At 47.7% G+C, this 15,066-nt stretch overlaps 1 protein-coding gene across 1 annotated transcript in view; it reads left to right on the top strand.

Moving 5' to 3' along the window:
* LOC139047086 (uncharacterized) overlaps positions 1-15,066 on the top strand; it is an 80,697-nt gene that overhangs the window by 46,518 nt on the left and 19,113 nt on the right. The gene's annotated exons all lie outside the window — the stretch shown is intronic.

Raw genomic sequence — 15,066 nt, 5'->3', positions numbered from 1 at the left:
CTATCTATCTATCTATCTATCTATCTATCTATCTATCTATCTATCTATCTATCTATCTATCTATCTATCTATCTATCTATCTATCTATCTATCTATCTATCTATCTATCTATCTATCTATCCATCTATCTATCTATCTATCTATCTATCTATCTATCTATCTATCTATCTATCTATCTATCTATCTATCTATCTATCTATCTATCTATCTATCTATCTATCTATGCAGCCATGTTTGAATTCATGAATAGTGTCTGATTTAAGCGCAGTAAGTTGAGAGGTGACAATTTAGACCTGTCACAATTGATCAGTAATTTCCCTTAGAAATTTTAATTCTTATGGCACGATGGCGGCCCACAATGGGACACACATAACAATACACGCATTACGTAGCAGCCACGTTTATTTATTATTTACTTACTACAGAATCCTGCATTCGCTCCATGGAGATAGAGCGGAGGGAATGTGAATAATATGTATGTATATATATTTTTTTTAATTCGAGCACGTTCGTAAGAAAATAAAGGAAATACAAAATTTACTCCAATCGCGTCACTAAAGAATAACTTTCTGCTTATTTGGACATCATTTGCAAAAAGAAAAGCGTTTTGTTCACTAATTAAACCAATTACATGATTAACTTCTCTGTTACGAATTTTAAGGCAAGTTCTTGTACTGTAACATTGAAGGGGATTCACTAAAGTCTAGTTCCGTGTTTCTACTTTGGAAACGGCCATGGAAACCGACAATATCTGGCATCTGGCAAATTCCTTCAATTTAGTCGATTACGCACGCTGCCCCGTAAAGCGCGAGTCGCAGTGACGTAGCGCAGCCGGATGTGACGCAGCGGGGCGGCGTGAAATGAAGCTGGGCCGTACGGCGCGATAAATCAGTGCGGCCGACCCCTGCTCCCGAAGCGGCGGATGCATGCAATCGGCAGCTGTGCACAGGAGCAGTCGGATTAAGAACAGGGGCCGCTTCACTTTACGCAACGTCTTTTTACGTCACAAAGGATTCGACAGAGAGTCGCGTTACGAGGCACCGCGCTCGTAATGAGATAATTTAAATTTGACGCCAGCGACTTCAATCTACATAGCCGTTTTGACACATGTAAGCACTAGACTAGACTAATGCGATGGTTTCCTTCAACTGTCGATTACAAACATGTGTCGCAAGACTTGAAACTAAGAAGCTATTTAGCGGAATTAGTTTGCTAGTAAATATGGTAAAATAGTAGTAAATATATAGTAGTGAACATTGCAAATACAGTAAAAAGAATGTTAGGCGTAACGTTAAGAGACAGAAGGAGAGCGGTGCGGATCATAGAGCAAACACGTGGATATCCGATATCTTAATTGAGATAAAGAAAAAAAATGGAGCTTTACTGGTCATATAATGCGTAGGTTACATAACCGATGGACCATTAGGGTTACAGAATGGGCGCCAACAGAAAAGAAGTGCAGTCGAGGACGGCAGAAGACTATAGGCGGGAAGCTGAAATTATGAAATTCGCAGGCAGTAGTTGGAACCGGTTGGGGCAGGACAGGGTAATTGGTGATCGCGGAGAGAGGCCTTCGTCCTGCAGTGGACATAAAACAGTCCAATGATTCTGATGCTGCTGCTGATGATGACGCATGCCGTAGAATGTACCCGACTCATCCCAAACAATACCATAAAATACGAAGAAAATATCTGATTTCCAAGCATTCCCCCATTCCCGGGAACTATTTCCTGCAATTTTAAAGCACAAATATACGGGCGACTGCGCCTTTCCAAAACAACTTGGACTCAGCCGACGCGACGGTACGCTACATACACAGAGGTGGTCACAACACAGGCCACCATGCTAGAAGCTTGCAGAATGCCTTCTGCTCGCACGCAAGACAAATACGTGCATGCAAAGGCTGTTTTCAGTCGTTCAGAAGACAAATATTCAAGTTCCTGGTTTTTGAGCTCTTTTGGGCGTTTTGCCGGCGCAAGCACCCCACTCCCGTGTTATCACTCTTGGCAATCGCTCGTCGCGTTTTCGACAAGCGTGAGTACCGAAAGAAAGTATATGTTGCGGGGCCATAGAAAGCGTCACAAACTTGTCTCACTGGAATTCATAATAATATTTGGGGTTTTACGTGCCAAAACCACTTTCTGATTATGAGGCACGCCGTAGTGGAGGGCTCCGGAAATTTTGACCACCTGGGGTTCTTTAACGTGCACCTAGATCTAAGCACACGGGTGTTTTCGCATTTCGCCTCCATCGAAATGCGGCCGCCGTGGCCGGGATTCGATCCCGCGACCTCGTTCTCAGCAGCCCAACACCATAGCCACAGAGCACACTGGAATTCAGTACACGCCAACTATTGCACTATGCAGAAATTATCATGTATGCCGATGATACATGGATTGTATTAACAGCCAAAAATCTTACAGAATGGGCGGCAAAAGCCAACGCTGAGCTCGACAGAACTTCCAAATGGTTTTTGGCCAACAAGATTACCGTCAATACTTGAAGAAGAAAATATGTTATGTTCCATCCTCCACACACAAAAAAAGAAAGATCTGTACTGCAAAAGTAGAACTATTTATTAATAGCTGCCTTCTGGGACAAAATAATTCATATATATACCTTGGTGCAGTTTTTGATAAGTATATGCACTGGCAAGAACACATCAGTGCTGTTGGCTCCAAAATAGCACCTGGATGCTATTTTTCCACTGATGTGTTCGTGCCAGTGCATATACTTATCAAAAACTACACCAAGGTATCTATATGAATTATTTTGTCCCAGAAGGCAGCTATTAATAAATAGTTCTACTTCGGCAGTACAGATCTTTCTTTTTGCAGAAACATGGAACTATTTTGAAATCAATATATTGCGCATTGTTTATTTTGCCTTAATTCACAGTCACTTACTATACCGTATTGAAACTTGGGGATGCATTTTTAAAACGTATATTTATCCCATAAGAATATAACAAAAACGTGCAGTTAGAATAATGACACAGTCTACTTACACCGCTTCAAGCGAGCCTTTCTTTTGAGAGCTCAGAATTTTACCGTTTTATCAGCTACGCGACTTACGAATTGCACAGATTGCATATAACGTCGTAATGTTTAGCCATCCCTTTCCGGCTGCTCTGTTTCAGGCATCAGCCCGCCCCACTATAAATGTTCTATTAGGTAACTTTAATCTTCCTCCCAGTAGCAACATTTATGGTCAAAGGGTACTAGAATTTGCTGGCGTAAAAATATAGAGCAGTATACCACCAAAAATAAAACATTCTCAAAACTTTTCCTAGGAACATGAAGAATATTATCTGCAATTGCTTTCGCTTACGTCATTTTCTTTTTCATCATTCAGACATTACAGATTACAAACTTACATATTCTGTTTCCCTTCACTGCAACGTCCGAGATGTCAATTGGTATATAACGCAAAGTTTTGTTCTGCTTTCTTGTACCATCTTGAATCCAGATGTCTTTTTTTCACTTCTTAGTTTGTTTCATTGTACACTGCATGACACAGCATTCCATATTTTTTCACACGTGCAAAAATCTTTACTGTGACACTGAAGTCTATGCCTGCCCTGTTTATAAAACAAAATCTGCCATGCGCGTTTTTTTGTTTTTCCTATTGCACTTCAGTTTAGCTCCAGCTTGCTGCAGGGAAAAGCACACCACTTATTTTCCTGTTTCACTCATTGTCATGTTTTTACTGTTTTGTGTTGTTGCCGGTATATATATATATATATATATAGATATATATATATATATATATATATATATACATATATATATATATATATATATATATATATATATATATATATATATATATATATATATATATATATATAATGTCGGACCTATCACTAGCCTTTGCCTATTGGTCCCGAAAGTTCTTTGTAATGCAGGAGTGGGGGCTAAGATGAGTAATAAGTCATCAATCAATCAATGAAACTGTCATCCCAACCGAGCTGCTTTTCGCTAATTGTGTCACAACACCACAAATACATCGCAAAAGTACCACAAAAAGCATCGAAATTAGGTACAATAACGTTGGGGGTCAGAGAAAGCGCCAAAACTTGTCCCAGTAAGATTCGTGGTTCAGAACAACAGTCATTTGGGCTAGATGATGCACACTTGAACAAGGAAGGTATAGCGCCAAGTAAGACGATAACGAGAGGGAGAACGACACAGGACAAGCGCCTGTCCTGTGTCGTTCTCCCTCTCGTTATCGTCTTACTTGGCGCTGTTCCTTCCTAGTTCCAGTAACATTCAGTACACGCGATACTAACTAGCTGCGTCACACACCCGAGCTCCTTTTCGCTAACTGCGACAGGAAGCCGGGTGCGGCGAGCGTGGCGCGCCCAGACACCACCGGAATATGTTACAGTAATGTTGGGGCTCACAGAAAGTATCGCAAACATCTCCCACAATTAGTCATTACCTCAACTTAACTACGCCAAGATGACCGAGCTGTTTGTCGCGAACTATACGTCACGAGCTTCTGTTCCGTGCCGTAAAAGCCTAAATTGCTTAAAATGCGTCGCAGACTGTCAAACAAAATTTCTTGCCTTTCCGTAGTCCAATTTTGCAGTCGTGCCGTGTCGAAGTGCGGAAGGAACGCAAAAACACGCCGGGATCCCAACAAACAGGCTACATCCAAAAGAGACGAACACGCGAACTTCACATGCGCAGCCGGCCTCGCTCGCTTCGTCAGCGTGTCTGGCATGCCGTTAGCTTGTGGCTAGGTAACGCAAGGAAAATAAGTCACAAAGTAAAGGTTCGTTCTTACGAAAGAACTTTTCATTTTTAGCGTGAAAGAATCAAAAATAAAACGCTGTCTATAAGGTCATTTCGCATCTTTTTTTCTCGATGCGCGCGTCAACTAACGGACGGCGTGAACGCAGAGCTTGACGGGTTTCCTGTTGCCAGTTTTCGCCGTGTCCCCTGTTGAATTTGTTTCTCTGTGGTAGTACTCTGGCAGCAACTTCGTATTGCGTGGCCGTGCGCGACCGTACGGACCATATATTGTAAGCGATCAGCGTTGGGGTGCACCGACGGCTCATACCTTTGCGCGTGGTGTGTTCTCGCCGCTTAGTTTACGATAAAGCGATAGACAGCACGAAGGGCAAATGGCTCAGTACTGCTGCTGCGCTACCTCACACCGGCGTTTCGACAGCGAGTGTCCGCTGCTTTTATTTCTAGCCGAATTCAAAATATAGATTTCGATCTGTATTTGTATTGCGCCTATTTACGTGTAAATATTGTAGCTTCAGGTATTATTTCGCGAGATTTCAAGACATAGCGACTTCGTTTGGAGATGTATATTGACACGTGTACTTATCTTTACCGGGTGACACGTTTTGCCACCTAGCAAATGTTATCGCAGAGCACGGGACGCGCCTGCACTTATCTGAAGTTTCTGGAAAATTGTCGATGCTTCTATCCGCTGTCTGTTGTCACCAAACCTTGTGTTATCTGATTTCATCGCTTGACGCGAATGGTGTAGAACTTTGTAGAAGGCATGCGGGTCCCAACGATTAGTCTGGAACATTCGACGACTGCTGTATAAAAGCAGACGCGCTTGACCCGCTGAGCAGATTTTCGACGATCTCTGAGCGTGTTCGCCGCTGTCGTTGCGCTATAAGTGTAGCCTGTTTTGTGGGCACAGGTTCGCCCAATAAAGGTTAGTTTTCTTGTTCACAGTATTGCTACTGTGTTCTTTGACGTCACGACCACGTGACAGTTGGTGGAGGTGCTTGTGCGTTCATGTAACGAACGCCCCCGCAAAGCCGCGATCCAAGCCCGAAGCCCGAGGACAAAACTAACGTCGCCCAAGACCAGCGTGCTAGCCGCTGACTGCAAGGACTGCCCCCAGAGCACGGACTCCTACCTGAGACGAGCAGGAAGATTGCCACCACGTCCTCCCCAATGGCAGCCCCAGCATCCCCCGTCGTGCTGCAGCAGCCCAGGGAGTCCCCCACGTTCCGCGGTTCAACATTCGAGGAACCGGAATTCTGGCTCGAGACGTACGAGAGGGTCGCTGCATTTAACAGCTGGAACAGCGACGACAAACTGCGCCATGCCTTCTTCGCATTGGAAGACGCTGCCAGGACGTGGTTTGAGAACAGAGAAGCCACCTTAACGACCTGTGACCTTTTCCGAAGCGGCTTCCTGCAGACATTCTCAAGCGTCGTACGCCGAGAACGAGCCCAAGCTTTACTAGAAACCCGAGTGCAGCAGCCCAACGAGACCACCGCGAATTTTACCGAAGAAATGAGCCGCCTGTTCCGCCACGCCGACCCGGAAATTTCCGAAGAAAAGAAAGTCCGGCTACTAATGCGCGGTGTAAAGGAGGAACGTTTCGCCGGTATGGTACGAAACCCAACGAAGACCGTCGACGAGTTTCTTCGCGAGGCGACTAGCATCGAGAAGACACTCGAGATGCGAAACCGGCAATTCGACCGCCGCACCAACTCTACAAACTATGCCGGAGTTCAATCACTGGCTTCCGAAGACCTGCGTGAGTATATCAGGGCAGTCGTACGAGAGGAGCTTCAGAAGATCTTCCCGTCGTCGCAGCCTCAAGTGGCCTCGATCGCTGACATCGTCAAAGATGAGGTTCAGCGGTCGCTTGGAGTTCCGGTGGTGCAACCTCAATTACCGCAACCCCATCCCGAAGCGATGACCTACGCCGCCGTCGTACGCCGTCAAGGTCCTCCTCCACGACAGCGCCAGGGCCCTGTCCGTCGAACTGACGAAGATCCTCCGCCACCGACGAAGACGACGAAGAAACCATTTCGACGACCTAATGACGACACGCCGCCGTTCGGACGAAGTCGGGAAGCCAAGACTACACCGACGAAAAACGGCGTGACGACGCGACGTTCCAGCTTCAGTTCAACGCGACGCAGCCGTGATCCGACGCGAAGACCCAACTCCAACGCCAAACAAAGAACCACCGACCTCGACGTACTTCTCGACAGCCACGCAGTCACCGCCTTAGTCTACACAGGGGATGATTACTCCGTCATGAGAGGACACATCGCCGCCCAGTTGAAGAAAGTTAAGACTACGTGGGAAGGCCCTCAAATTCGGACCGCCGGAGGACACCTCATAACGCCGACTGGAATGTGCACGGCAAGAATTACCATTCATGACCGGACTTACCCTGTCACCTTTGTTATCCTCCAACAGTGTTCACGAGACGTCATTCTCGGCATGGACTTCCTCAACCAACACGGCGCAGTCATCGACCTGAAGTCGATGTCAATAACACTGTCGGAAGACCATGCGATACCGTCGGAGAGCCCTCGTAATCACCACGCCTTGAGTGTGCTCGAAGATTAAGTGAGCATCCCGCCTCGCTCCAGCATTGTCATTTCGGTCGGCTCCGACACACCCGCTGACGTAGAAGGCGTCATCGAAAGCGACCAACGTCTACTGCTCGACCGTGAAATTTGCGTCGCAAGAGGGATCGCTCGACTGCACGGAGCAAACACGAAAGTGTTGCTGACAAACGTCAGCCAGGAGTTCAAGCACATCAACAAGGGCACGACGATCGCACACATCGAGGAAATTCTGGAAAACAGCAATGAGTTTGTCCTCTCGGATTCCGCCGCATCTACCCCGACGACCATGGTTGCCGAACCAGACTACCACATTAATCCAAGTCTCCCCGTGATTAAGCAACAGCAGCTCAGAAGTCTGCTCCGACGATACAAAGGCTGCTTTTCGACATCATCGAGGATTCGACAAACACCAATCGCCAAGCATCGCACAATCACCGAGGAGTACGCTCGACCACTTCGCCAGCGCCCTTGCCGAGTTTCGCCGCGAGAACGTGAAGCTATAAGAGAACAAGTCGACGAAATGCTGCGCGACGACATCATCCAGCCGTCGAAAAGCCCGTGGGCATCTCCTGTTGTCCTGGTGAAGAAAAAGGACGGAACCCTACGTTTCTGCGTCGATTATCGCCGTCTGAACAAATCACGAAGAAGGACGTATACCCTCTCCCACGGATAGACGACGCATTGGATCGGCTCTGCAACGCTAAATACTTCTCCTCGATGGACCTCAAGTCCGGCTATTGGCAAATAGAAGTCGACGAAAGAGATCGTGAAAAGACCGCCTTCATCACCCCAGACGGCCTCTACGAGTTCAAGGTTATGCCATTTGGACTGTGCTCGGCGCCTGCAACGTTCCAGCGCGTGGTGGACACGGCTTTAGCAGGATTGAAGTGGCAGACCTGTCTCGTTTACTTGGATGACGTCGTTGTATTCGCCGGAAGTTTTGACGATCACCTTAGGCGGCTTGTCACAGTACTAGAGGCCATCAAGTCATCAGGGCTCACTCTGAAGCCAGAAAAGTGCCGCTTCGCTTACGATGAGCTTCTGTTCCTAGGCCACGTCATCAGCAAATCCGGAGTACGCCCCGACCCGCAGAAAACAGCTGCCATCGCAAAGTTCCCGCAGCCCACCGACAAGAAGGCAGTGCGTAGATTCCTTGGCATGTGTGCCTACTACAGGCGATTTGTCGAGGTCTTTTCACGCATCGCAGAGCCGCTGACACAGCTAACTAAATGTGACGTCGCCTTCAAGTGGAAAACGCCGCAGGCCGACGCATTTCAAGAACTCAAACGACGCATGCAGTCGGCGCCCGTACTTGCGCACTTCGACGAGCACGCCGATACCGAAATACACACTGACGCCAGTAGCTTAGGCCTCGGTGCCGTCCTAGTCCCGAGAAAAGATGGACATGAACACGTGATAGCTTACGCTAGCCGATCGTTGTCAAAAGCAGAAGGCAATTATTCTACAACCGAAAAGGAATGCCTCGCCATCGTTTGGGCCCCAGCGAAATTTCGCCCTTACCTATATGGCAGGCCATTCAAGGTGGTCAGCGATCACCACGCGTTGTGTTGGCTAGCTAACTTAAAAGACCCTTCAGGACGGCTGGCACGGTGGAGCCTCAGGCTACAAGAATACGACATCACTGTAACCTACAAGTCCGGACGAAATCACTCAGATGCCGATTGCCTATCCCGCGCCCCCATTGACCCGCCGCCGCAAGATAACGAGGATGACGACGCCTTCCTTGGAATAATAAGCGCGGAAGACTTCGCCGAACATCAACGAGGATACCCGGAGCTAAAAGCCCTAGTCGAGTATTTGGAAGGGCACACCGACGTTGTCCCAAGGGCGTTTAAAAGTGGATTATCTTCGTTCACGCTTCAAAACAACCTACTCGTGAAGAACTTCTCACCAGTCCGCGCCAACTACCTTCTTGTTGTTCCGTCGGCGCCAACACCGACAAGACCAGCGGGATTACTACAGCCGATCCAGCCTCCTTACCGACCTTTTCAGCAGATCGGGATGGACTTGTTGGGACCGTTTCCGAAATCAGCTTCCGGAAATAATTGGATTGTCGTGGCGACGGACTATCTCACCCGATTCGCTGAAACTAAAGCTCTACCGGAAGGCAGCGCAGCCTAAGTGGCGAAATTTTTCGTCGAGAACATCCTGTTGCGACATGGTGCTCCAGAAGTCCTCATCACCGACAGAGGAACGGCTTTTACAGCGGAGCTCACCCAAGTCATACTGCAATACAGCCAGACAAGCCACAGGAGGACAACTGCCTACCACCCGCAGACGAATGGTCTCACAGAGCGCCTCAACAAGACCCTCGCCGACATGCTAGCAATGTACGTCGAAGTCGAGCACAAGACGTCGGACGCGGTCCTGCCGTACGTAACCTTTGCATACAACACGGCGGTGCAAGAAAAAACACAGATAACGCCGTTTAAGCTGGTTTACGGCAGGAACCCGACGACGACGCTCGACGCCATGCTGCCGCACGTAACTGATGACGAGAATGTTGACGTCGCTAGCTATCTCCAGCGCGCCGAAGAAGCCCGACAACTCGCCCGCCTACGGATCAAAAACCAACAGCGTACCGACAGCCGACACTACAGCCTCCGACGACGCTTCGTCGAGTACCAGCCCGGCGACCGTGTTTGGGTTTGGATGCCGATACGCTGACGAGGACTCAGTGAGAAACTACTGCGACGCTATTTCGGACCCTACAAGGTCATCCGACGTATTGGCGCTCTGGACTATGAGGTCGTGCCAGATGGCATTTCGCATTCACAGCGGCGCCGCGCACGATGTGAAGTGGTCCACGTGGTGCGCCTTAAACCGTTTTACGGACGCTGACGAACTTCGTTATTTTTGTTATTTTCTTTGCTATGAGTGCTTTTGTTTATTACTTTCGTTTGTTTGCAGCATCGGGTCGATGATTTTAAGAGGGGGGTAATGACACGTGTACTTATCTTTACCGGGTGACACGTTTTGCCGCCTAGCAAATGTTATCGCACAGCGCGGGACGCGCCTGCACTTATCTGAAGTTTCTGGAAAATTGTCGATGCTTCAATCCGCTGTCTGTTGTCACCAAACCTTGTGTTATCTGATTTCATCGCTTGACGTGAATGGTGTAGAACTTTGTAGAAGGCGTGCGGGTCCCAACGATTAGTCTGGAACATTCGACGACTGCTCTATAAACGCAGACGCGCTTGACCCGCTGAGCAGATTTTCGACGATCGCCGAGCGTGTTCAACGCTATCGTTGCGCTATAAGTGTAGCCTGTTTTGTGGGCACAGGTTCGCCCAATAAAGGTTAGTTTTCTTCTTCACAGTATTGCTACTGTGTTCTTTGACGTCACGACCACGTGACAATATATAGTACGGTGTTAGCACATATGTCGCTTTGTTATTGCCAGTGCGCTCATAGTAAAGTTGTGGAGGAACTTCCTACGAGGGCTCACTTGTGCTTCGGTTGCTTAGCAAAGACAGCTGCAAATTTACCTGTATCGGTGCAACACAAGTTTTACTCATCGACGATGAATCTCGCAGCACACATTTCGTACGCCTTTCAGAGACTCGATCATGTTCTGGCGATTAGAATCCGAACGCACGCAAACGCATTTGAGTAGATGGGCTAACGTATGTCGAATACAGAGCCTTTTTTTTATGCTTTGGTGGCTTGACGAAGCGTAACGATGTGAGCATCATTTGCCTTATTCAATGTTCTAATGATACCCTCGTGCTATGAAGTATTACGGAAGGTACGCTGACCTATTTATCATTCGTCAGGCACAGTATATACGATGCCTTTTTTCGCCTTGTTTTTCTTTTATCAATTAAATATTTACTATGTGTCGGTTCGTGAAATCGCTTTAGCGCGAAGCTGCTATATGCCTCGCCAGAGTGAGCATCTGAGGACAGATATCTAGCCGCGGCTTAGACAAAACAAGGTACACTGCGTTCTCAAGAAATGAATCGTAGCCGAAGTGCCGTGCCATTTCTTCGTTTCTTTAATGCCGGTGCCTAGCACGTAACAGCGCGTACATATACTGAACAACTCGCTTAGGCAGGTGTAGCAATGCTGTTCCCATGACGAGCACGTTCACATGTGTTCAAAGCCGTTCACCGAGTCGAATCAATCCATGGGTTTAATGTGCCGAGGAAACACGTGCGCCATGATGAGAGTACTAGGGGGCTTCGAGTTGATTTCGATCACGTTGGATTGTTGATCATGCGTTCACAACAAGCAAATGGGGGTTTTCCCATTACAGCCCCATCAGAATGCGATTGTCGCTGTCGGAAATTTTTGCTGGTCGTAGAGTGGATCTAGCCACTGAGTAAAAGCTGCGAAAACTTTTCCCAAGCGAGTGGTAATGCGAGGACGTGGGAAAAGGTGCTGTGAGTGTTGGCATCGTGGCTGCAGCGACGTGATTGCCAGATAAATCGTTAGAGCCAAGCGAAAATTAGGAAAAATATTTAGGGATCCGCTAGAGGGCGATGAAATGGTAGAGAGAAGCGAGTTACTGCACACTGTTGCCTTTCGAATGCCTCAGACCGATGTTGCCATTGCACCGTCCCTAACTGCTTTGAAACTCAAGTATCTATCGCGCCTTAATAAGGCTTCAGACTATCCAGAAGCGTTAATCGTTCCAACCGCGGAGCTGTATCCTTCGTGATAGAAAATCTGGGCACTGGAAAAGGCTGTCATTCCTGCGAAGCACACACTTTTCCACTGGTTGAAAAAGATTGCACAACGGGCTGGCGTTCGGTGTGGTGTTTTCTGCCCCTTTCAAATCAATTACCGTTGCAAAACTAACCGGTCCCTGCGAGAAAGTCGGATAGTTGCAGTGTTAATCGCAGGAAGAGCTTTGTCGCATGTGCGCTAGGTGTGGAATACAAATCCCTAAGATATCTAATGTCCCACCGACCCGCGGCGAAGGAAAGCGGGCGTTACGCACTGCCCATACGTGGGCCGATGCCGAAGATAATGCAATGCCGGCGCATTTTGCGTGGGTCATATACCCGGAGATGTGCGAACGCCTGCCTACCAGGACATGCGAATTGTCTCCGTAGTGGCAAGGATGGCTTTTCCTGCCCACATGCAGGCCATGCAAATGTAGACGAATTTTCAAACACATGCGAATACTCTATAAACACTGGCACGACCACACCGTAGCATCATCGTTGAAGCTGCTCAGATGACACGCGAATAAGGCTTATCTCAGAGCAAGACGTCTGTGCTTCCTTCTGGAAAAGCTGTACAAGGGCTGCCGACGAGCGCACCTAGCTATAGTATGGGTTTTGCTCTTTCCTTAGCCTCATCTCTAGTTAATCACGTTTTTTTTTTTGCGTTCGTCTACTTATTTCCGTGTTCCGGTACAATAAAGCTCAGTTGGAAGTTAGCGCTTGTCGTCGCCTGTGACGCTGTGTACTCGTCATCTGCTTAGCGCTGTAGATCTAGCTAATTATGGCATCCCAACTAGCCTAAACCGCTACCGTTTTAACGTAGAAGGAATACTTCTTGTGCCATGAAAAGCGGCGAAGGTCCCGGTATGTCAAACTTTGCACGAACTATCCCTTATAATTTATTTCTTGAGGGAACTGAATTGTCTTACGTATTTTTTTAAATTTTTTTGTGCAGTGCAGTGCAACGACAATTAACAAACCGCATTCAGTTTTTCGGGCGTTCACTCTGATGTGCGATAATCATGTGAAAAAATGAACTACCCAAATAAAACTAAAAACTCTGAGATTACATGCACGACTTGACGTATATTTATACGATGTAAGTCATTGGTGGTTCTATTTATCTGCGCCTTGCAAAGAATCGATTGATGAACACCGCGTTGAAACTGTTGCGTCCCCAACGTTCGTGAAAAAAAAAAAAAACTATATGCGGCTGCCCTAAAGGGACACTAAAGGTTACCATTAAGTGAACGTGGACTGTTGAAATACCGTCCCAGAAACCTCGAAATGCTTGTTTCGTGCCAAGGAGAGACTTATTTTCAGAGAAAATGCGTTCTGAAGCGTCCGCGTACCTCTAGCGCAGTTAAATCGCCCGCCCTCCGATCGAGGAGTACTGACATCATGGCCTCATAGTGACGTTCGCCATCGGTGAGTAGAACGGCGTCCGCAGACGGCGCTACGGCTTTTCTGCGCAAAACGCGAACGCGCGGCTAGAAACAGAGCCAAGACAGAGCCGACAGCAGAGCGAAAGCAGGAGTGTGGCGGCTAGCGGAAAGAGAAACGCGCGACCATAAACTGGTACTTTATTCTATGATGCAACCTTCGACGCTCGTCGCAATGGACCCTGACAACGACAGATTGGCTCGCGATGCTGGGCTCAACTTCAGCGATTTGAGCGCTGACGAGCGCGACCTGCTGCTGAGGGCTCGCGCTGCCGGCGTCGTTGCGTACTACGACGGCGACCTCGACACCGGCTCTCTGGAGCGGGAAAGCAACGAGGGCTTCCCACGACATCACATGGACGTGGCATTCTCAGTGCTTGTTCGAAATGAAAGTTTCGCGAGCCAGCAGAACCCGCACAGCATTACGCGATAACGAAACTACTGAAACTCCAAAGCGTGCGCGGCGCAGAGTTGAGCGAAAACGAAACCTTTCGACCACCCATACTACAGAAGGGTAACGTCAAAATGTTATTTTTTCTTAGAATCGAATAGACGTATACAAGTAGCATTTTCTTCCGTCTTATAATCGAATGAAATGATATTTTTAATACGAGTAGTTGAGTATTAGCAACACAAATTATGAGGAGTGCTTTCGTCATCGGGCTAGTAGCGGAATGTCGCTGGGGGGGTCTCAAATCGTGTCATGCATTTACCTCAATTTCTCGGTTACTAAAGCTCTGTTCGCGAGTATATTGACGCCTTAGGCGTTCTGCAACATTGCTCTACCACTTTACCTTGACTTTCTGGTAACCTTTAGTGTCCCTTTAAGTGCTTGAAACATTGCAGTTTTTAGAGCGAAGCTATTAAGAGCTAGTTCCCCCAGGAGGCACACCTTCTCCTCTCCGGCGTCTGCGTCGACGCCACATGCGTACGTGCCGTCGAGTACGCGCCGTGACTGACACAGCCCTACGAGCATAAAAAGTCATTGCATCACACGTGGGCCGATCACGAAAATAGTGCAATGCTCGGCCGACCCACGGCGGAGGTTAAGCAGCCGTTAAGCACTCCCTATACGTGTGCCGATACCGAAGATTGTGCAATGCCAGGCCGGCCCGCTACGGAGGTGAAACAAGCTTTAAGCACTAACCATACGTGGGCCGATCCCTAAGATAGTGCGATACTGGTCCGACCCACGGCGCAGGTGTAGTTCGCCATTAAGGGGCATACATACACAGCTTCGCTGGTCATCCTTCTTCAGAGAGTGGAAGGGCACTGAGTTTTTCTTCATACGTTCGTATCCTAAATGTTTCAAAGAAATGTTCTGCATGAATTGTGCATTAAGCATGTTGGTACTGTATATTATGTTTCCTTAGCGCTATCTACAGTCTTTGTCAAAAGTACACATGCTAGTTCTCCTATGACCGCCACGGTCACTACTGGCTATTTTAAGCTTTTAAGAATTTTTGCCATGTCATGACATGGCAAAAGTTCCAACTTACTGAGGAATTAAAAGAACTATTGCACTCATTATCACGGGCGCCATAAACACTTGAGCACACGGCAGAAAGACGTTTATGGT

The sequence above is a fragment of the Dermacentor albipictus genome, chromosome 6 (genome assembly GCF_038994185.2).
Source record: "Dermacentor albipictus isolate Rhodes 1998 colony chromosome 6, USDA_Dalb.pri_finalv2, whole genome shotgun sequence".
NCBI lineage: Eukaryota > Metazoa > Arthropoda > Arachnida > Ixodida > Ixodidae > Dermacentor > Dermacentor albipictus.
The sequence above is the reverse complement of the archived record's forward strand: the minus strand, read 5'-3'. Positions and strand labels throughout refer to the sequence as shown.